This window comes from Brachyhypopomus gauderio, chromosome 14 (assembly GCF_052324685.1).
Source record: "Brachyhypopomus gauderio isolate BG-103 chromosome 14, BGAUD_0.2, whole genome shotgun sequence".
In the NCBI taxonomy this organism is placed as follows: Eukaryota; Metazoa; Chordata; class Actinopteri; order Gymnotiformes; family Hypopomidae; genus Brachyhypopomus; species Brachyhypopomus gauderio.
Window position 1 is genome coordinate 23,055,451 of NC_135224.1, and position 6,145 is coordinate 23,061,595.

General features: G+C 39.3%; 1 long non-coding RNA gene across 1 annotated transcript in view; it reads left to right on the forward strand.

Annotated features, from left to right (window-relative positions):
* LOC143475270 (uncharacterized) overlaps positions 1–5,925 on the forward strand; it is a 29,460-nt gene extending 23,535 nt beyond the window's left edge. Inside the window, exon 3 of the long non-coding RNA XR_013120968.1 lies at positions 2,344–5,925. This is a non-coding gene — a long non-coding RNA (uncharacterized LOC143475270). The remainder of the gene's footprint in view (positions 1–2,343) is intronic.
* Positions 5,926–6,145: the final 220 nt, after the last annotated feature.

A 6,145-nucleotide genomic window follows, 5' to 3' on the forward strand; every position in this document is an offset into this window, starting at 1 on the left:
AATAGAATTTTTTTCCCTGCTCTTCTGTCTTTTCCCTTTTTATTCTTTCTGTCCCCCTATTTTCTTTTCCCCTCTTTTCTAAAAAAAACAAAGTAGAAATGGTGAAATTTTACATACAGTGTGCTGTAAAAGTTCAGAAGTACAATGCACTAAAATATAAATACTTCTTAAAAAAAACTTTCTAAATAAGTATTGAAAGTGTTCTTTTGGTGTTCATTAAATGTTTCATGTAATGGATTATAACACACGTGCACGCATCAGCTTATACTCAAATGATAATAAAACAAAACATTTTAATGGAAAGCAAAAAAATGTAACATCAATATCCAACACAGAGGTAACAAAAGCAAGGGGTCTTACAAGAAATAAAAAATGATGACATGCAAGCAACTTGAAAAATAATAGGAGAATGTGTGACGACTGTGTGAGGGGCACAGAAAACAAACACAAAGCACATGGAATTAAACACAAATACAAGTACCTCAAGTACCGCTAGATGGAGATCAATGGAGACCACTGCTGAGGGGAAACCACAGTTGGGCCACCACAGTAACAACTGAATTAATGCATATGAATATATGTTCCCCAGGAAGTAGTTTGAAAATTTCAATTGGCTCAAGTTGTTAATTTAAAACATAATAACGGATGTGATTGTCAATACTAAATAAAAACATCTCAAGGTAAAACCAAATTCTTTCTTTAACTTTTTAAAGAAATAACTTAAACGCAATCTAACAAGAGCTCCAGAATGTTTAGTTTCATTTCAATCATGCTCTTTTAAAAAGTATGAATTGTGGGAACTAAGATCAGCCATGCTGTGCTAAAAGTCTCACTTGCTGCTGAGGCAGAAATGCAGTAAGCATCAGAGACGACCTACAGACCACGAGAAAGTATTCAGAGAAACGATGGTGTGAGCTGGACCTGCCAGATCTACATGTGCATCTCAATAAATTAGAATATCATCAAAAAGTTATTGTGGCTTCGCCACAATATATGACTCAGATATAGGCGTCTCTCAAAAATACGCCCTCAAGTTTAATTCTTTTGAAAATCTCATCTTCACTGTATCAAATTTCTCAACCAGCAAAGCGACACAGTCATTTATGCTAATTACTATAGAGTATAGTTCATACTCGGAGTTCAGACTTCCTGTCTCATGTAGTGCTATCAGCTTATAAGGTGATTATCGTTGGTGATTTTAACATCCACTTTGAAAATCTACATCACTCTTTTCGCATAAACTTTCAAGCAATTCTTGATTCAACGGGTATCATTGAACCCGGTTCTTCCCCGTATTTTTTTTTTCTTGTCTGTAGAATAGCCAGGACACCTCATCCTCACATACTTTGAATGTAGTGGAGTGTGAGGTGTGGTTGGGGCCATTAAGGTTGACTCTGTTTTGCAATTCACTTTGTACAGATTGAAGCCAGGAATCCACTGTTAGGGAGGAATTCACTGAGCCAGGTTTCAGTAAAGCAAAGGGCAGCAGAATATGAAAAGTCCTTGTATGTCCTATTTAGGAGAAGCAGCTTATCAAGTTTATTGGACAAGGAGCAGAGGTTCCCTAGGAGAATCAGTGGCAGTTCGAAAACCCTGTTGACAGGACTCGGTTCACCCATCAACATCTCTACTGCACCCTCCTTGGCATTGCAGTTTCCACAATACATCTCGTGTCTTGTTTATCTTTTCGTTTCCGTGTTTGCATTGTTGTTGATGTCCCTTGTTTCAGTCCCCGGCTCGTGTTATTGATTTCACCTGCATTTAGTTTAGTTCCTTGTTTAGTCACCTATTTATATCCTGTGTTTGGTCTTACATGTTGTTAGTTATTGCATGTGTGTACGCATGGTTGTATTTGGTCCTTAGCTTTCTCTAATTTTTACCTCCGTTTTGGTTTATGTTCGTCTATGCCTGCGTTCCCCATTATAACCCTGCTCTATGCGCTAGTGTTTATGGTTAGCTGTGTGAATTTGTTGTCTGTGGTTTTGTTTGATCTTATGTTGTTTGTTAAAGTCATTCTTGCCCCTCCAATAATTCTGTTAAAAAAAAAAAAAATCCTACAATTGTGTCCAGCCCTTCCTGCCAGTATGTTACAAATACCATTTCACGCAGAGAGCTGCTGATCCTCTGTCTAGTATCTACAAGTAACGTTATGGGATGGAAAAATACTTGAGGAAGCAATTCTTTATTGATGGTGATCAGTTTGGATTAGCAGTACACACAGAGAACACTAGAGAGTGAAGTGCGGAGACTGCCATCCGTTGCACCATCTTGCTGGTGATGGGCTGATGATGCATCTACACAGGTGAGTAGCTCACGGGTCCTTCTGCCTTGTTTCTGCTACAGGTGGTAGTGGAGAGTTACTCCTGCAGAAGAAGGAGGAAGGAAGCCTTCATCATCTGAAGAACAAAAGTTCCTCATTCTAATGGCTTCTTATGTAGTCAAGACTGATTTGATTACTCAGAAACTGCAACAAAATGTAATACATAATGGGTTACACTTAATTTAGCTTAGATTAATGCAAAAAAAACACCAACATAAGTGAAAGAGTGAAATGGTGTACAATTTTCAATTTATACATATCCTATTCAAATTGCTCAAATTACACTTGAATTTCAATTGTGTAGCATTATTTTATCTTAAACATAAAATACAAATACAACAAAACCTACCATGTTTGTGCATGGCTTTGATTAACGAGGTTAACAAGAATCTCTTCAAAGCATTTCTTAAGTCTCTTTTGGCAGAAAGACGCAGTCAAACCTTCAGAACAATAATTGTAGTTACCAGGATACTGATCATCTTAACAACAATGATTGTCTGGCTGAGACTTGGATGACAAACCCAAAACCACCTGTGAGAACAGGTTTATCTGTAAGAGCACAGGCACACATATATCAAGAAACAAAGCTAACCAATATGCCTGCCTATGAAACTTCATGAAGATTCCCAGCAATATAAAAATTAACAATAGGTTTCCCACACTACGTGTGTGAACCCTAATAAATAAATGTGCCATATTTGTCAATTTGTGCAATCGAAATTTGTCCTCCGCTTTTACCCATCTGTGCAGTTAGAACACACACACACACACACACACACACACTAGTGATTACTAGGGGGCTGTGGTGCACATGTGCCCAGAGCGGTGGCCAGCCCTAGCCTGGCACCCGGGGAGCAGTTGGGGTTAGGTGCCTTGCTCAAGGGCACCTCAGTCATGGCCTTAGGCCTGGGAATCAAACCCACGACCCTCTGGTCATAAGACCAGTTCCCTACCACCAGACCATGACTGCCCCAATATCCAAATAAAATAACTAAACAGTATTTCCTGCATGGAAACAAGCTAACAGTATAATAAGAAATGCACTACGGAATGTTCTTGTAAACATTACCAACTTAATGGTTAACTTATTGGTTAATTAAATCAAATTAAAACAAGTCAAAATTAAATCAAATGGGTAATTGCCTACATGTGACTAAGTCTGTGGTTATCTGTTTTGAATAATTTCAGGTCACATAGCTCTTTCCACTTCTGCTGCTCCAATGTTTATCCACATTGTATCTGGAGCTCAGTGTTATCCTTTCTTTTTAGCTTGCTTTTCTTCGTCTGTCATTTTATGTTTACTTTTCCCGGTATTGTTAGTTGAACTGGACCTGTGAAACCCTAGCCCTCCTCAATCACAGGTGACCTGCAGAAATCTGCTGATATGTATGGTTTCTGTCACGGTACGGCGGCCCCCTACTGGTCGCCCCCGTCTACAACAGCAGCTTGTCCTGTGGGTGTGGTGTTGTGTTCGTCCCTCAGGTGGGCGGAGCCCGCGATCCGTCTCACCTGAGGGTCGTTTGTTCGTCTATATATGTCTTGTCTTTGTACCAGTTGACTGCTGGTTATTATATCCTTAATTTGGATCAGTTCACGGGTTTTGGTTTGCGCACTTTACATATTAAACCATCCTATTTCCCTGAGACTTGGCGTGATCGCTTCCATTTATTTTCGCTCACCCTGCCCGTCACAGTTTCTGTATAAAAAATAATGTGAAAACTTTATTCCTCTTTCAATTCTGTGATTTTACATATTAGAACATGACTTGACAAAAAAATAAATCTGACAAATAAATTTTGACTTGGTCCTTAGCAAGTGTTAAAATTAAGTAAAAACACCCTCAGATGAATATCACATTACACATTACTCATTATTTTAATAACAATATTAATCTAGGACAAAATGCAAACACACCATTGAAAAAAATTAAGTACACATTAATTTAAAAAATAAAGTATTGCTTCCATGGGAATTAAGAGGGTAAATAGCAGCCAGGAGCTACTACTCAAATGACCTTGACTAATTGATCATCAGCAAGTGTGACCACCTCTATAAATGCATGACATTTGTCAATTTGCTGGTCTGGTGTGGTCAACTGTAATGAATTGACCAGGCGGAGAGGGATCCAAATGCGGAAGTAAGTTGCTTTTATTTACATAAATCACAAACACAGAGAATGACCAGTAGATCGCTAGCATAACGCTTAGCAGTGGTAACGTTCTCTTGGGGTGGTCGGGATGGTCCAGGGTCGTAACGGGAGAGCAGAATCCAGGAGGTACAGAAGGACTAGGCAGGAGGTGAGGTCTATGGAGCGAGCAAGGGTCAGAACACGGGGAATCAAACAGGAAATAGAAACGCTTGGTATGTGGCATGAGTCAACAATACTTCGCGACTGAGACTTGCTGGGGAAGGTGTATAAGTAAGACTGAAAGGGGGCGTGGTAATGAGAGGCAGGTGAGGCTGGTTAGGGAAGATCAGGTGGCATTCCTTACATCAACTGTGTTTTGACACACTGCCAAGGATAAAATACATCAGCAACGATGGTAGAGAAGCACCCTGTTGCTGCCAAAGAATTTGAAGTAATTCACAAGTCACAAGTGAAAAACATTCACATCCTCAGAAAAAAAAAAACACAGGAGCTACATCTCAGACTCCACAGACCTCGTTTAGTATGTTAAAAGTTCATGACAGTACAGTCAGAAAATGACTGACCAAATGTGGCTTCTCTGAATGTTTGGCCAGTAGAAAGCTTCTTTCAAAAAACATGACAGCATGTCTTAAGTTAGCAAAAACCACAAGACTTCTGGAACAGTGTTCTTTGGACAGCCAAGGCCAACGTTAAGTAACTAATTCCCAGTAACTAGTAGCACAGCTTTGTCTAAAATTGTCCAGCAGTATGTTGGTGTAGTCTACTTCATTACTGGAGACAGAAATAAAAATAATCTATAAAGTAACTATGAACTCATCTGTATACCTAAGTATTCATAGTAAAGCCATCTATCTGACAGCTAAAGTATAGCTGATGCCAGGTGCAAAAGCATGAAAGAATAAAGATCAAGTTGTTGCAATGTTCCAGCCTGCTATAGGCCAGCTCCTGTCCTGAAAATGATCAATTTCATTGGTCTGATTTCATGTCATTTTGCTAACAGGCTTTAGATCTCAACCCAAGTGAAATGCTGTAGTGAAACCTTAAAACAGCTGTGCATAAATGAATGCCCACAAACCTCAATGACCCAAAGCACTGGGCCAAAACTCCTCCAGAATGACGTAAGAGACTGATTTGTTACTGCTAAAGGTGGTTGTACAAGTTTGTGTTCTTAATTCTTCACTTCTTTTCCATTTTGGCTTCATTTTTGTTAAGTAATTGTGGCGTCCTCTCATGTACTATACCGGACTACGCCACCACTCGGTTTAACCCTGGAGCAAGAGGGCTTAACACGGGTTTTAGGAAACTACAAAGTTTATTACTTCCTTCTGAATATTACATCAGTCATAAAAACAGAAAAGACCACCTAAATGCTTAAAATAGATTTCCCTTTACCCTTTAATATCTATGCAGATATTGAAATTGGGAACCAACTCATGGTATTCAATTGCACACGTGATTAAGCGTGTGAAGCGTGTTCGTGATTAAGCCCCCTACTCACCACACAGTACACTCCAAGCACAGCAACCTCACACTCTATTACACTATCACACCAATAAACACTCCAAGAAGAATCACCCTTAGTTGGTATCCCCAAACCCCTAAAAGCAGTTGACTCAGACATGTTAAAATAACTGACTGGTTCAACAGTACAGGCCTTTGGGCTTCTAGTTTGTGAA